Raw genomic sequence first — 17,118 nt, 5'->3', positions numbered from 1 at the left:
GTTAGTGTTGAGATTGACGATTTAGTGTTAGGGTTATAATCGAGCACATTAGGGTTAGAGTTATGGTTAGAATCCAGTGCATTTAGGGTTAGGATTAGGGTTAGGGTTAGGGTTATGTTCAGGGTGAGGGTTAGAATCGAGTGCATTTAAGGATATTGTTAGGGTTAGAGTTAGGTATAGGGTTAGCTTTCGTAGAATCGAGGGTCAGTGTTAGGGTGAGGGTTAGGGTTAGGATTAAGTTTAGGCTCAGGAGCATTTTTAGCGTTAGGGTTGGGGTTAGGGTCAGGGTTTGAGTGCATTTAGGGGTAGGGCAGGAGTTGGGTTAGGATTCGGGTTAGGGTTTGTGTTGGTGGAATCGAGGTTTTGGATTAGGCTTAGGGTCAGGAGAGCATTTTGGGTCATAATTCAGAGCATTTGGGCTTAGGGTTAGTATTGAAATTGATGATTTAGTTATAGCGTTAGCATCAGGCACATTTAGGGATAGAGTTATGATTAGAATTCAGTGCATTTAGGGTTAGGGTTAGGGTTAGGGTTAGGGTCAGGTTTAGAACCGAGAGAATTTAAGGATAGTGCTAGGGTTAGACTTAGGTTTAGGGTTAGCTTTCGTAGAATCGAGGGTTAGGCTTGGGGTTAGGCTTAGGGTGAGGGTTAGGGTTAGAATCAAGCACAGTTTTAGTGTTAGCGTTAGGGTGAGGGTTAGGGTTAAAGTGCTTTTAGGGCTAGTGGATGGGATAGGGTTAGGATAGGTGTTAAGGTTTGTGTTGGTAGAATCGAGGGTTAGGGTTAGGCTTAGGGTCAGGATTGCCTTTTGGGTTAGAATCGAGTGCATATAAGGTTAGGGTTAGTGTTGAGATTGACGATTTAGTGTTAGGGTTATAATCGAGCACATTAGGGTTAGAGTTATGGTTAGAATCCAGTGCATTTAGGGTTAGGATTAGGGTTAGGGTTAGGGTTATGTTCAGGGTGAGGGTTAGAATCGAGTGCATTTAAGGATAGTGTTAGGGTTAGAGTTAGGTATAGGGTTAGCGCTTCGTAGAATCGAGGGTCAGTGTTAGGGTGAGGGTTAGGGTTAGGATTAGGGTTAGAATCAGGAGCATTTTTAGCGTTAGGGTTGTGGTTAGGGTCAGGGTTTGAGTGCATTTAGGGGTAGGGGAGGAGTTGGGTTAGGATTCGGGTTAGGGTTTGTGTTGGTAGAATCGAGGTTTTGGGTTAGGCTTAGGGTCAGGAGAGCATTTTGGGTCATAATTCAGAGCATTTGGGCTTAGGGTTCGTGTTGAAATTCATGATTTAGTTATAGCGTTAGAATCAGGCACATTTAGGGATAGAGTTATGATTAGAATTCAGTGCATTTAGGGTTAGGGTTAGGGTTAGGTTTAGGTTTAGGGTCAGGGTTAGAATCGAGAGCATTTAAGGATAGTGCTAGGGTTAGACTTAGGTTTAGGGTTAGCTTTCGTAGAATCGAGGGTTAGGCTTAGGGTTATGCTTAGGGTGAGGTTTAGGGTTAGAATCAAGCACAGTTTTAGTGTTAGCGTTAGGGTGAGGGTTAGGGTTAAAGTGCTTTTATGGCTAGTGGATGGGATAGGGTTAGGATAGGTGTTAAGGTTTGTGTTGGTAGAATCGAGGGTTAGGGTTAGGCTTAGGGTCAGGATTGCCTTTTGGGTTAGAATCGAGTGCATATAAGGTTAGGGTTAGTGTTGAGATTGACGATTTAGTGTTAGGGTTATAATCGAGCACATTAGGGTTAGAGTTATGGTTAGAATCCAGTGCATTTAGGGTTAGGATTAGGGTTAGGGTTAGGGTTATGTTCAGGGTGAGGGTTAGAATCGAGTGCATTTAAGGATAGTGTTAGGGTTAGAGTTAGGTATAGGGTTAGCTTTCGTAGAATCGAGGGTCAGTGTTAGGGTGAGGGTTAGGGTTAGGATTAAGGTTAGAATCAGGAGCATTTTTAGCGTTAGGGTTGTGGTTAGGGTCAGGGTTTGAGTGCATTTAGGGGTAGGGGAGGAGTTGGGTTAGGATTCGGGTTAGGGTTTGTGTTGGTAGAATCGAGGTTTTGGGTTAGGCTTAGGGTCAGGAGAGCATTTTGGGTCATAATTCAGAGCATTTGGGCTTAGGGTTAGTGTTGAAATTGATGATTTAGTTATTGCGTTCGCATCAGGCACATTTAGGGATAGAGTTATGATTAGAATTCAGTGCATTTAGGGTTAGGGTTAGGGTTAGGTTTAGGGTCAGGGTTAGAATCGAGAGCATTTAAGGATAGTGCTAGGGTTAGAGTTAGGTTTAGGGTTAGCTTTTGTAGAATCGAGGGTTAGGCTTGGGGTTAGGCTTAGGGTGAGGGTTAGGGTTAGAATCAAGCACAGTTTTAATGTTAGCGTTAGGGTGAGGGTTAGGGTTAAAGTGCTTTTAGGGCTAGTGGATGGGATAGGGTTAGAATAGGTGTTAAGGTTTGTGTTGGTAGATCGAGGTTTAGGTTTAGGCTTAGGGTCAGGATTGCATTTTGGATCAGAATCGAGTGTATTTAGGCTTTGCGTTAGTGTTCAAATTGACGATTTAGTGTGAGGGTTTGAATCGAGCACATTTAAGGTTAGAGTTATGCTTAGAATTCAGTGCATTTAGGGTTAGCGTTAGGGTTAGGCTTAGGTTGAGGGTCAGGGTTAAAATCGAGAGCATTTAAGGATAGTGCTAGGGTTAGAGTTAGGTTTAGCTTTCTCTTTCGTAGAGTGGAGCGTTAGGCTTAAGGTTAGGCTGAGGGTTAGGGTTAGGGTTAGAATCAGGCACATTTTTAGTGGTCTGCTTTTCATCAGGGTATGGCTTAGAGTGCATTTAGGGGTAGGCGTAGGAGTAGGGTTAGTATTAGGGTTAAGGTTTGTGTTGGTAGAATCGAGGTTTAGGGTTAGGCTTAGGGTCAGGAATGGCTTTTGGGTTAGAGTCGAGTGCATTTAGGGTTAGGGATAGTGTTGAAATTGACGATTTAGTGTTTGGTTAGAATCGAGCACATTTAGGGTTAGAGTTTTGGTTACAATTCGTTAGGGTTAGCGTTAGTGTAAGGGGTAGGGGTAGGGGTAGGGTTAGGATTAGGGTTAGGGTTTGTGTTGGTAGAATCGAAGTTTAGGGTTAGGCGTAGGGTGAGGATTGCCTTTAGGTTAGAGTCGAGTGCATTTAGGGTTAGGCTTAGTGTTGAGATTGACGATTTAGTGTTAGGGTTATAATCGAGCACATTAGGGTTAGAGTTATGGTTAGAATCCAGTGCATTTAGGGTTAGCATTAGGGATAGGGTTAGGTTTATGTTTAGGGTGAGGCTTAGAATCGAGTGCATTTAAGGATAGTGTTAGGGTTAGAGTTAGGTATAGGGTTAGCTTTCGTCGAATCGAGGGTCAGTGTTAGGGTGAGGGTTAGGGTAAGGATTAAGTTTAGGCTCAGGAGCATTTTTAGCGTTAGGGTTGGGGTTAGGGTCAGGGTTTGAGTGCATTTAGGGGTAGGGGAGGAGTTGGGTTAGGATTCGGGTTAGGGTTTGTGTTGGTAGAATCGAGGTTTTGGGTTAGGCTTAGGGTCAGGAGAGCATTTTGGGTCATAATTCAGAGCATTTGGGCTTAGGGTTCGTGTTGAAATTGATGATTTAGTTATAGCGTTAGAATCAGGCACATTTAGGGATAGAGTTATGATTAGAATTCAGTGCATTTAGGGTTAGGGTTAGGGTTAGGGTTAGGTTTAGGGTCAGGGTTAGAATCGAGAGCATTTAAGGATAGTGCTAGGCTTAGACTTAGGTTTAGGGTTAGTTTTCGTAGAATCGAGGGTTAGGCTTAGGGTTAGGCTTAGGGTGAGGGTTAGGGATAGAATCAAGCACAGGTTTAGCGTTAGCGTTAGGGTGAGGGTTAGGGTTAAAGTGCTTTTAGGGCTAGTGGATGGGATAGGGTTAGGATAGGTGTTAAGGTTTGTGTTGGTAGAATCGAGGTTTAGGGTTAGGCTTAGGGTCAGGATTGCCTTTTGGGTTAGAATCGAGTGCTTATAAGGTTAGGGTTAGTGTTGAGATTGACGATTTAGTGTTAGGGTTATAATCGAGCACATTAGGGTTAGAGTTATGGTTAGAATCCAGTGCATTTAGGGTTAGGATTAGGGTTAGGGTTAGGGTTATGTTCAGGGTGAGGGTTAGAATCGAGTGCATTTAAGGATAGTGTTAGGGTTAGAGTTAGGTATAGGGTTAGCGCTTCGTAGAATCGAGGGTCAGTGTTAGGGTGAGGGTTAGGGTTAGGATTAGGGTTAGAATCAGGAGCATTTTTAGCGTTAGGGTTGTGGTTAGGGTCAGGGTTTGAGTGCATTTAGGGGTAGGGGAGGAGTTGGGTTAGGATTCGGGTTAGGGTTTGTGTTGGTAGAATCGAGGTTTTGGGTTAGGCTTAGGGTCAGGAGAGCATTTTGGGTCATAATTCAGAGCATTTGGGCTTAGGGTTCGTGTTGAAATTGATGATTTAGTTATAGCGTTAGAATCAGGCACATTTAGGGATAGAGTTATGATTAGAATTCAGTGCATTTAGGGTTAGGGTTAGGGTTAGGTTTAGGGTCAGGGTTAGAATCGAGAGCATTTAAGGATAGTGCTAGGGTTAGAGTTAGGTTTAGGGTTAGCTTTTGTAGAATCGAGGGTTAGGCTTGGGGTTAGGCTTAGGGTGAGGGTTAGGGTTAGAATCAAGCACAGTTTTAATGTTAGCGTTAGGGTGAGGGTTAGGGTTAAAGTGCTTTTAGGGCTAGTGGATGGGATAGGGTTAGAATAGGTGTTAAGGTTTGTGTTGGTAGATCGAGGTTTAGGTTTAGGCTTAGGGTCAGGATTGCATTTTGGATCAGAATCGAGTGTATTTAGGCTTTGCGTTAGTGTTCAAGTTGACGATTTAGTGTGAGGGTTTGAATCGAGCACATTTAGGGTTAGAGTTATGCTTAGAATTCAGTGCATTTAGGGTTAGCGTTAGGGTTAGGCTTAGGTTGAGGGTCAGGGTTAAAATCGAGAGCATTTAAGGATAGTGCTAGGGTTAGAGTTAGGTTTAGCGTTCTCTTTCGTAGAGTGGAGCGTTAGGCTTAAGGTTAGGCTGAGGGTTAGGGTTAGGGTTAGAATCAGGCACATTTTTAGTGGTCTGCTTTTCATCAGGGTATGGCTTAGAGTGCATTTAGGGGTAGGCGTAGGAGTAGGGTTAGTATTAGGGTTAAGGTTTGTGTTGGTAGAATCGAGGTTTAGGGTTAGGCTTAGGGTCAGGAATGGCTTTTGGGTTAGAGTCGAGTGCATTTAGGGTTAGGGATAGTGTTGAAATTGACGATTTAGTGTTTGGTTAGAATCGAGCACATTTAGGGTTAGAGTTTTGGTTAGAATTCGTTAGGGTTAGCGTTAGTGTAAGGGGTAGGGGTAGGGTTAGAGTGCATTTAGGGGTAGGGGTAGGGGTAGGGTTAGGATTAGGGTTAGGGTTTGTGTTGGTAGAATCGAAGTTTAGGGTTAGGCGTAGGGTGAGGATTGCCTTTAGGTTAGAGTCGAGTGCATTTAGGGTTAGGCTTAGTGTTGAGATTGACGATTTAGTGTTAGGGTTATAATCGAGCACATTAGGGTTAGAGTTATGGTTAGAATCCAGTGCATTTAGGGTTAGCATTAGGGATAGGGTTAGGTTTATGTTTAGGGTGAGGCTTAGAATCGAGTGCATTTAAGGATAGTGTTAGGGTTAGAGTTAGGTATAGGGTTAGCTTTCGTCGAATCGAGGGTCAGTGTTAGGGTGAGGGTTAGGGTTAGGATTAAGTTTAGGCTCAGGAGCATTTTTAGCGTTAGGGTTGGGGTTAGGGTCAGGGTTTGAGTGCATTTAGGGGTAGGGGAGGAGTTGGGTTAGGATTCGGGTTAGGGTTTGTGTTGGTAGAATCGAGGTTTTGGGTTAGGCTTAGGGTCAGGAGAGCATTTTGGGTCATAATTCAGAGCATTTGGGCTTAGGGTTCGTGTTGAAATTGATGATTTCGTTATAGCGTTAGAATCAGGCACATTTAGGGATAGAGTTATGATTAGAATTCAGTGCATTTAGGGTTAGGGTTAGGGTTAGGGTTAGGTTTAGGGTCAGGGTTAGAATCGAGAGCATTTAAGGATAGTGCTAGGGTTAGACTTAGGTTTAGGGTTAGCTTTCGTAGAATCGAGGGTTAGGCTTAGGGTTAGGCTTAGGGTGAGGGTTAGGGATAGAATCAAGCACAGGTTTAGCGTTAGCGTTAGGGTGAGGGTTAGGGTTAAAGTGCTTTTAGGGCTAGTGGATGGGATAGGGTTAGGATAGGTGTTAAGGTTTGTGTTGGTAGAATCGAGGTTTAGGGTTAGGGTTAGGGTCAGGATTGCCTTTTGGGTTAGAATCGAGTGCTTATAAGGTTAGGGTTAGTGTTGAGATTGACGATTTAGTGTTAGGGTTATAATCGAGCACATTAGGGTTAGAGTTATGGTTAGAATCCAGTGCATTTAGGGTTAGGATTAGGGTTAGGGTTAGGGTTATGTTCAGGGTGAGGGTTAGAATCGAGTGCATTTAAGGATAGTGTTAGGGTTAGAGTTAGGTATAGGGTTAGCGCTTCGTAGAATCGAGGGTCAGTGTTAGGGTGAGGGTTAGGGTTAGGATTAGGGTTAGAATCAGGAGCATTTTTAGCGTTAGGGTTGTGGTTAGGGTCAGGGTTTGAGTGCATTTAGGGGTAGGGGAGGAGTTGGGTTAGGATTCGGGTTAGGGTTTGTGTTGGTAGAATCGAGGTTTTGGGTTAGGCTTAGGGTCAGGAGAGCATTTTGGGTCATAATTCAGAGCATTTGGGCTTAGGGTTAGTGTTGAAATTGATGATTTAGTTATTGCGTTCGCATCAGGCACATTTAGGGATAGAGTTATGATTAGAATTCAGTGCATTTAGGGTTAGGGTTAGGGTTAGGTTTAGGGTCAGGGTTAGAATCGAGAGCATTTAAGGATAGTGCTAGGGTTAGAGTTAGGTTTAGGGTTAGCTTTTGTAGAATCGAGGGTTAGGCTTGGGGTTAGGCTTAGGGTGAGGGTTAGGGTTAGAATCAAGCACAGTTTTAATGTTAGCGTTAGGGTGAGGGTTAGGGTTAAAGTGCTTTTAGGGCTAGTGGATGGGATAGGGTTAGAATAGGTGTTAAGGTTTGTGTTGGTAGATCGAGGTTTAGGTTTAGGCTTAGGGTCAGGATTGCATTTTGGATCAGAATCGAGTGTATTTAGGCTTTGCGTTAGTGTTCAAGTTGACGATTTAGTGTGAGGGTTTGAATCGAGCACATTTAGGGTTAGAGTTATGCTTAGAATTCAGTGCATTTAGGGTTAGCGTTAGGGTTAGGCTTAGGTTGAGGGTCAGGGTTAAAATCGAGAGCATTTAAGGATAGTGCTAGGGTTAGAGTTAGGTTTAGCGTTCTCTTTCGTAGAGTGGAGCGTTAGGCTTAAGGTTAGGCTGAGGGTTAGGGTTAGGGTTAGAATCAGGCACATTTTTAGTGGTCTGCTTTTCATCAGGGTATGGCTTAGAGTGCATTTAGGGGTAGGCGTAGGAGTAGGGTTAGTATTAGGGTTAAGGTTTGTGTTGGTAGAATCGAGGTTTAGGGTTAGGCTTAGGGTCAGGAATGGCTTTTGGGTTAGAGTCGAGTGCATTTAGGGTTAGGGATAGTGTTGAAATTGACGATTTAGTGTTTGGTTAGAATCGAGCACATTTAGGGTTAGAGTTTTGGTTAGAATTCGTTAGGGTTAGCGTTAGTGTAAGGGGTAGGGGTAGGGTTAGAGTGCATTTAGGGTAGGGGTAGGGGTAGGGTTAGGATTAGGGTTAGGGTTTGTGTTGGTAGAATCGAAGTTTAGGGTTAGGCGTAGGGTGAGGATTGCCTTTAGGTTAGAGTCGTGTGCATTTAGGGTTAGGCTTAGTGTTGAGATTGACGATTTAGTGTTAGGGTTATAATCGAGCACATTAGGGTTAGAGTTATGGTTAGAATCCAGTGCATTTAGGGTTAACATTAGGGATAGGGTTAGGTTTATGTTTAGGGTGAGGCTTAGAATCGAGTGCATTTAAGGATAGTGTTAGGGTTAGAGTTAGGTATAGGGTTAGCTTTCGTCGAATCGAGGGTCAGTGTTAGGGTGAGGGTTAGGGTTAGGATTAAATTTAGGCTCAGGAGCATTTTTAGCGTTAGGGTTGGGGTTAGGGTCAGGGTTTGAGTGCATTTAGGGGTAGGGGAGGAGTTGGATTAGGATTCGGGTTAGGGTTTGTGTTGGTAGAATCGAGGTTTTGGGTTAGGCTTAGGGTCAGGAGAGCATTTTGGGTCATAATTCAGAGCATTTGGGCTTAGGGTTCGTGTTGAAATTGATGATTTCGTTATAGCGTTAGAATCAGGCACATTTAGGGATAGAGTTATGATTAGAATTCAGTGCATTTAGGGTTAGGGTTAGGGTTAGGGTTAGGTTTAGGGTCAGGGTTAGAATCGAGAGCATTTAAGGATAGTGCTAGGGTTAGACTTAGGTTTAGGGTTAGCTTTCGTAGAATCGAGGGTTAGGCTTAGGGTTAGGCTTAGGGTGAGGGTTAGGGATAGAATCAAGCACAGGTTTAGCGTTAGCGTTAGGGTGAAGGTTAGGGTTAAAGTGCTTTTAGGGCTAGTGGATGGGATAGGGTTAGGATAGGTGTTAAGGTTTGTGTTGGTAGAATCGAGGTTTAGGGTTAGGGTTAGGGTCAGGATTGCCTTTTGGGTTAGAATCGAGTGCTTATAAGGTTAGGGTTAGTGTTGAGATTGACGATTTAGTGTTAGGGTTATAATCGAGCACATTAGGGTTAGAGTTATGGTTAGAATCCAGTGCATTTAGGGTTAGGATTAGGGTTAGGGTTAGGGTTATGTTCAGGGTGAGGGTTAGAATCGAGTGCATTTAAGGATAGTGTTAGGGTTAGAGTTAGGTATAGGGTTAGCGCTTCGTAGAATCGAGGGTCAGTGTTAGGGTGAGGGTTAGGGTTAGGATTAGGGTTAGAATCAGGAGCATTTTTAGCGTTAGGGTTGGGGTTAGGGTCAGGGTTTGAGTGCATTTAGGGGTAGGGGAGGAGTTGGGTTAGGATTCGGGTTAGGGTTTGTGTTGGTAGAATCGAGGTTTTGGTTTAGGCTTAGGGTCAGGAGAGCATTTTGGGTCATAATTCAGAGCATTTGGGCTTAGGGTTCGTGTTGAAATTCATGATTTAGTTATAGCGTTAGAATCAGGCACATTTAGGGATCGAGTTATGATTAGAATTCAGTGCATTTAGGGTTAGGGTTAGGGTTAGGTTTAGGTTTAGGGTCAGGGTTAGAATCGAGAGCATTTAAGGATAGTGCTAGGGTTAGACTTAGGTTTAGGGTTAGCTTTCGTAGAATCGAGGGTTAGGCTTAGGGTTAGGCTTAGGGTGAGGTTTAGGGTTAGAATCAAGCACAGTTTTAGTGTTAGCGTTAGGGTGAGGGTTAGGGTTAAAGTGCTTTTAGGGCTAGTGGATGGGATAGGGTTAGGATAGGTGTTAAGGTTTGTGTTGGTAGAATCGAGGGTTAGGGTTAGGCTTAGGGTCAGGATTGCCTTTTGGGTTAGAATCGAGTGCATATAAGGTTAGGGTTAGTGTTGAGATTGACGATTTAGTGTTAGGGTTATAATCGAGCACATTAGGGTTAGAGTTATGGTTAGAATCCAGTGCATTTAGGGTTAGGATTAGGGTTAGGGTTAGGGTTATGTTCAGGGTGAGGGTTAGAATCGAGTGCATTTAAGGATAGTGTTAGGGTTAGAGTTAGGTATAGGGTTAGCTTTCGTGGAATCGAGGGTCATTGTTAGGGTGAGGGTTAGGGTTAGGATTAGGGTTAGAATCAGGAGCATTTTTAGCGTTAGGGTTGTGGTTAGGGTCAGGGTTTGAGTGCATTTAGGGGTAGGGGAGGAGTTGGGTTAGGATTCGGGTTAGGGTTTGTGTTGGTAGAATCGAGGTTTTGGGTTAGGCTTAGGGTCAGGAGAGCATTTTGGGTCATAATTCAGAGCATTTGGGCTTAGGGTTAGTGTTGAAATTGATGATTTAGTTATTGCGTTCGCATCAGGCACATTTAGGGATAGAGTTATGATTAGAATTCAGTGCATTTAGGGTTAGGGTTAGGGTTAGGTTTAGGGTCAGGGTTAGAATCGAGAGCATTTAAGGATAGTGCTAGGGTTAGAGTTAGGTTTAGGGTTAGCTTTTGTAGAATCGAGGGTTAGGCTTGGGGTTAGGCTTAGGGTGAGGGTTAGGGTTAGAATCAAGCACAGTTTTAATGTTAGCGTTAGGGTGAGGGTTAGGGTTAAAGTGCTTTTAGGGCTAGTGGATGGGATAGGGTTAGAATAGGTGTTAAGGTTTGTGTTGGTAGATCGAGGTTTAGGTTTAGGCTTAGGGTCAGGATTGCATTTTGGATCAGAATCGAGTGTATTTAGGCTTTGCGTTAGTGTTCAAATTGACGATTTAGTGTGAGGGTTTGAATCGAGCACATTTAGGGTTAGAGTTATGCTTAGAATTCAGTGCATTTAGGGTTAGCGTTAGGGTTAGGCTTAGGTTGAGGGTCAGGGTTAAAATCGAGAGCATTTAAGGATAGTGCTAGGGTTAGACTTAGGTTTAGGGTTAGCTTTCGTAGAATCGAGGGTTAGACTTAGGGTTAGGCTTAGGGTGAGTGTTAGGGTTAGAATCAAGCACAGTTTTAATGTTAGCGTTAGGGTGAGGGTTAGGGTTAAAGTGCTTTTAGGGCTAGTGGATGGGATAGGGTTAGAATAGGTGTTAAGGTTTGTGTTGGTAGATCGAGGTTTAGGTTTAGGCTTAGGGTCAGGATTGCATTTTGGATCAGAATCGAGTGTATTTAGGCTTTGCGTTAGTGTTCAAATTGACGATTTAGTGTGAGGGTTTGAATCGAGCACATTTAGGGTTAGAGTTATGCTTAGAATTCAGTGCATTTAGGGTTAGCGTTAGGGTTAGGCTTAGGTTGAGGGCCAGGGTTAAAATCGAGAGCATTTAAGGATAGTGCTAGGGTTAGAGTTAGGTTTAGCGTTCTCTTTCGTAGAGTGGAGCGTTAGGCTTAAGGTTAGGCTGAGGGTTAGGGTTAGGGTTAGAATCAGGCACATTTTTAGTGGTCTGCTTTTCATCAGGGTATGGCTTAGAGTGCATTTAGGGGTAGGCGTAGGAGTAGGATTAGTATTAGGGTTAAGGTTTGTGTTGGTAGAATCGAGGTTTAGGGTTAGGCTTAGGGTCAGGAATGGCTTTTGGGTTAGAGTCGAGTGCATTTAGGGTTAGGGATAGTGTTGAAATTGACGATTTAGTGTTTGGTTAGAATCGAGCACATTTAGGGTTAGAGTTTTGGTTAGAATTCGTTAGGGTTAGCGTTAGTGTAAGGGGTAGGGGTAGGGTTAGAGTGCATTTAGGGGTAGGGGTAGGGGTAGGGTTAGGATTAGGGTTAGGGTTTGTGTTGGTAGAATCGAAGTTTAGGGTTAGGCGTAGGGTGAGGATTGCCTTTAGGTTAGAGTCGAGTGCATTTAGGGTTAGGCTTAGTGTTGAGATTGACGATTTAGTGTTAGGGTTATAATCGAGCACATTAGGGTTAGAGTTATGGTTAGAATCCAGTGCATTTAGGGTTAGCATTAGGGATAGGGTTAGGTTTATGTTTAGGGTGAGGCTTAGAATCGAGTGCATTTAAGGATAGTGTTAGGGTTAGAGTTAGGTATAGGGTTAGCTTTCGTCGAATCGAGGGTCAGTGTTAGGGTGAGGGTTAGGGTTAGGATTAAGTTTAGGCTCAGGAGCATTTTTAGCGTTAGGGTTGGGGTTAGGGTCAGGGTTTGAGTGCATTTAGGGGTAGGGGAGGAGTTGGGTTAGGATTCGGGTTAGGGTTTGTGTTGGTAGAATCGAGGTTTTGGGTTAGGCTTAGGGTCAGGAGAGCATTTTGGGTCATAATTCAGAGCATTTGGGCTTAGGGTTCGTGTTGAAATTGATGATTTAGTTATAGCGTTAGAATCAGGCACATTTAGGGATAGAGTTATGATTAGAATTCAGTGCATTTAGGGTTAGGGTTAGGGTTAGGGTTAGGTTTAGGGTCAGGGTTAGAATCGAGAGCATTTAAGGATAGTGCTAGGGTTAGACTTAGGTTTAGGGTTAGCTTTCGTAGAATCGAGGGTTAAGTTTAGGGTTAGGCTTAGGGTGAGGGTTAGGGATAGAATCAAGCACAGGTTTAGCGTTAGCGTTAGGGTGAGGGTTAGGGTTAAAGTGCTTTTAGGGCTAGTGGATGGGATAGGGTTAGGATAGGTGTTAAGGTTTGTGTTGGTATAATCGAGGTTTAGGGTTAAGGTTAGGGTCAGGATTGCCTTTTGGGTTAGAATCGAGTGCTTATAAGGTTAGGGTTAGTGTTGAGATTGACGATTTAGTGTTAGGGTTATAATCGAGCACATTAGGGTTAGAGTTATGGTTAGAATCCAGTGGATTTAGGGTTAAGATTAGGGTTAGGGTTAGGGTTATATTCAGGGTGAGGGTTAGAATCGAGTGCATTTAAGGATAGTGTTAGGGTTAGAGTTAGGTATAGGGTTAGCGCTTCGTAGAATCGAGGGTCAGTGTTAGGGTGAGGGTTAGGGTTAGGATTAGGGTTAGAATCAGGAGCATTTTTAGCGTTAGGGTTGTGGTTAGGGTCAGGGTTTGAGTGCATTGAGGGGTAGGGGAGGAGTTGGGTTAGGATTCGGGTTAGGGTTTGTGTTGGTAGAATCGAGGTTTTGGGTTAGGCTTAGGGTCAGGAGAGCATTTTGGGTCATAATTCAGAGCATTTGGGCTTAGGGTTCGTGTTGAAATTCATGATTTAGTTATAGCGTTAGAATCAGGCACATTTAGGGATAGAGTTATGATTAGAATTCAGTGCATTTAGGGTTAGGGTTAGGGTTAGGTTTAGGTTTAGGGTCAGGGTTAGAATCGAGAGCATTTAAGGATAGTGCTAGGGTTAGACTTAGGTTTAGGGTTAGCTTTCGTAGAATCGAGGGTTAGGCTTAGGGTTAGGCTTAGGGTGAGTTTTAGGGTTAGAATCAACCACAGTTTTAGTGTTAGCGTTAGGGTGAGGGTTAGGGTTAAAGTGCTTTTAGGGCTAGTGGATGGGATAGGGTTAGGATAGGTGTTAAGGTTTGTGTTGGTAGAATCGAGGGTTAGGGTTAGGCTTAGGGTCAGGATTGCCTTTTGGGTTAGAATCGAGTGCTTATAAGGTTAGGGTTAGTGTTGAGATTGACGATTTAGTGTTAGGGTTATAATCGAGCACATTAGGGTTAGAGTTATGGTTAGAATCCAGTGCATTTAGGGTTAGGATTAGGGTTAGGGTTAGGGTTATGTTCAGGGTGAGGGTTAGAATCGAGTGCATTTAAGGATAGTGTTAGGGTTCAGTTAGGTATAGGGTTAGCTTTCGTAGAATCGAGGGTCAGTGTTAGGGTGAGGGTTAGGGTTAGGATTAGGGTTAGAATCAGGAGCATTTTTAGCGTTAGGGTTGTGGTTAGGGTCAGGGTTTGAGTGCATTTAGGGGTAGGGGAGGAGTTGGGTTAGGATTCGGGTTAGGGTTTGTGTTGGTAGAATCGAGGTTTTGGGTTAGGCTTAGGGTCAGGAGAGCATTTTGGGTCATAATTCAGAGCATTTGGGCTTAGGGTTCGTGTTGAAATTCATGATTTAGTTATAGCGTTAGAATCAGGCACATTTAGGGATAGAGTTATGATTAGAATTCAGTGCATTTAGGGTTAGGGTTAGCGTTAGGTTTAGGGTCAGGGTTAGAATCGAGAGCATTTAAGGATAGTGCTAGGGTTAGAGTTAGGTTTAGGGTTAGCTTTTGTAGAATCGAGGGTTAGGCTTGGGGTTAGGCTTAGGGTGAGGGTTAGGGTTAGAATCAAGCACAGTTTTAATGTTAGCGTTAGGGTGAGGGTTAGGGTTAAAGTGCTTTTAGGGCTAGTGGATGGGATAGGGTTAGAATAGGTGTTAAGGTTTGTGTTGGTAGATCGAGGTTTAGGTTTAGGCTTAGGGTCAGGATTGCATTTTGGATCAGAATCGAGTGTATTTAGGCTTTGCGTTAGTGTTCAAATTGACGATTTAGTGTGAGGGTTTGAATCGAGCACATTTAGGGTTAGAGTTATGCTTAGAATTCAGTGCATTTAGGGTTAGCGTTAGGGTTAGGCTTAGGTTGAGGGCCAGGGTTAAAATCGAGAGCATTTAAGGATAGTGCTAGGGTTAGAGTTAGGTTTAGCGTTCTCTTTCGTAGAGTGGAGCGTTAGGCTTAAGGTTAGGCTGAGGGTTAGTGTTAGGGTTAGAATCAGGCACATTTTTAGTGGTCTGCTTTTCATCAGGGTATGGCTTAGAGTGCATTTAGGGGTAGGCGTAGGAGTAGGGTTAGTATTAGGGTTAAGGTTTGTGTTGGTAGAATCGAGGTTTAGGGTTAGGCTTAGGGTCAGGAATGGCTTTTGGGTTAGAGTCGAGTGCATTTAGGGTTAGGGATAGTGTTGAAATTGACGATTTAGTGTTTGGTTAGAATCGAGCACATTTAGGGTTAGAGTTTTGGTTAGAATTCGTTAGGGTTAGCGTTAGTGTAAGGGGTAGGGGTAGGGTTAGAGTGCATTTAGGGTAGGTGTAGGGGTAGGGTTAGGATTAGGGTTAGGGTTTGTGTTGGTAGAATCGAAGTTTAGGGTTAGGCGTAGGGTGAGGATTGCCTTTAGGTTAGAGTCGAGTGCATTTAGGGTTAGGCTTAGTGTTGAGATTGACGATTTAGGGTTAGGGTTATAATCGAGCACATTAGGGTTAGCGTTATGGTTAGAATCCAGTGCATTTAGGGTTAGCATTAGGGATAGGGTTAGGTTTATGTTTAGGGTGAGGCTTAGAATCGAGTGCATTTAAGGATAGTGTTAGGGTTAGAGTTAGGTATAGGGTTAGCTTTCGTCGAATCGAGGGTCAGTGTTAGGGTGAGGGTTAGGGTTAGGATTAAGTTTAGGCTCAGGAGCATTTTTAGCGTTAGGGTTGCGGTTAGGGTCAGGGTTTGAGTGCATTTAGGGGTAGGGGAGGAGTTGGGTTAGGATTCGGGTTAGGGTTTGTGTTGGTAGAAGCGAGGTTTTGGGTTAGGCTTAGGGTCAGGAGAGCATTTTGGGTCATAATTCAGAGCATTTGGGCTTAGGGTTCGTGTTGAAATTCATGATTTAGTTATAGCGTTAGAATCAGGCACATTTAGGGAGAGAGTTATGATTAGAATTCAGTGCATTTAGGGTTAGGGTTAGGGTTAGGGTTAGGTTTAGGGTCAGGGTTAGAATCGAGAGCATTTAAGGATAGTGCTAGGGTTAGACTTAGGTTTAGGGTTAGCTTTCGTAGAATCGAGGGTTAGGTTTAGGGTTAGGCTTAGGGTGAGGTTTAGGGTTAGAATCAAGCACAGTTTTAGTGTTAGCGTTAGGGTGAGGGTTAGGGTTAAAGTGCTTTTAGGGCTAGTGGATGGGATAGGGTTAGGATAGGTGTTAAGGTTTGTGTTGGTAGAATCGAGGGTTAGGGTTAGGCTTAGGGTCAGGATTGCCTTTTGGGTTAGAATCGAGTGCATATAAGGTTAGGGTTAGTGTTGAGATTGACGATTTAGTGTTAGGGTTATAATCGAGCACATTAGGGTTAGAGTTATGGTTAGAATCCAGTGCATTTAGGGTTAGGATTAGGGTTAGGGTTAGGGTTATGTTCAGGGTGAGGGTTAGAATCGAGTGCATTTAAGGATAGTGTTAGGGTTAGAGTTAGGTATAGGGTTAGCTTTCGTCGAATCGAGGGTCAGTGTTAAGGTGAGGGTTAGGGTTAGGATTAGGGTTAGAATCAGGAGCATTTTTAGCGTTAGGGTTGTGGTTAGGGTCAGGGTTTGAGTGCATTTAGGGGTAGGGGAGGAGTTGGGTTAGGATTCGGGTTAGGGTTTGTGTTGGTAGAATCGAGGTTTTGGGTTAGGCTTATGGTCAGGAGAGCATTTTGGGTCATAATTCAGAGCATTTGGGCTTAGGGTTAGTGTTGAAATTGATGATTTAGTTATAGCGTTCGAATCAGGCACATTTAGGGATAGAGTTATGATTAGAATTCAGTGCATTTAGGGTTAGGGTTAGGGTTAGGGTTAGGGTCAGGGTTAGAATCGAGAGCATTTAAGGATAGTGCTAGGGTTAGAGTTAGGTTTAGGGTTAGCTTTTGTAGAATCGATGGTTAGGCTTGGGGTTAGGCTTAGGGTGAGGGTTAGGGTTAGAATCAAGCACAGTTTTAATGTTAGCGTTAGGGTGAGGGTTAGGGTTAAAGTGCTTTTAGGGCTAGTGGATGGGATAGGGTTAGAATAGGTGTTAAGGTTTGTGTTGGTAGATCGAGGTTTAGGTTTAGGCTTAGGGTCAGGATTGCATTTTGGATCAGAATCGAGTGTATTTAGGCTTTGCGTTAGTGTTCAAATTGACGATTTAGTGTGAGGGTTTGAATCGAGCACATTTAGGGTTAGAGTTATGCTTAGAATTCAGTGCATTTAGGGTTAGCGTTAGGGTTAGGCTTAGGTTGAGGGCCAGGGTTAAAATCGAGAGCATTTAAGGATAGTGCTAGGGTTAGAATTAGGTTTAGCGTTCTCTTTCGTAGAGTGGAGCGTTAGGCTTAAGGTTAGGCTGAGGGTTAGGGTTAGGGTTAGAATCAGGCACATTTTTAGTGGTCTGCTTTTCATCAGGGTATGGCTTAGAGTGCATTTAGGGGTAGGCGTAGGAGTAGGGTTAGTATTAGGGTTAAGGTTTGTGTTGGTAGAATCGAGGTTTAGGGTTAGGCTTAGGGTCAGGAATGGCTTTTGGGTTAGAGTCGAGTGCATTTAGGGTTAGGGATAGTGTTGAAATTGACGATTTAGTGTTTGGTTAGAATCGAGCACATTTAGGGTTAGAGTTTTGGTTAGAATTCGTTAGGGTTAGCGTTAGTGTAAGGGGTAGGGGTAGGGTTAGAGTGCATTTAGGGGTAGGGGTAGGGGTAGGGTTAGGATTAGGGTTAGGGTTTGTGTTGGTAGAATCGAAGTTTAGGGTTAGGCGTAGGGTGAGGATTGCCTTTAGGTTAGAGTCGAGTGCATTTAGGGTTAGGCTTAGTGTTGAGATTGACGATTTAGTGTTAGGGTTATAATCGAGCACATTAGGGTTAGAGTTA

This window comes from Notamacropus eugenii, chromosome 7 (assembly GCF_028372415.1).
Source record: "Notamacropus eugenii isolate mMacEug1 chromosome 7, mMacEug1.pri_v2, whole genome shotgun sequence".
NCBI classification, from domain to species: Eukaryota; Metazoa; Chordata; class Mammalia; order Diprotodontia; family Macropodidae; genus Notamacropus; species Notamacropus eugenii.
Note: the sequence above shows the minus strand (reverse complement) of the source record.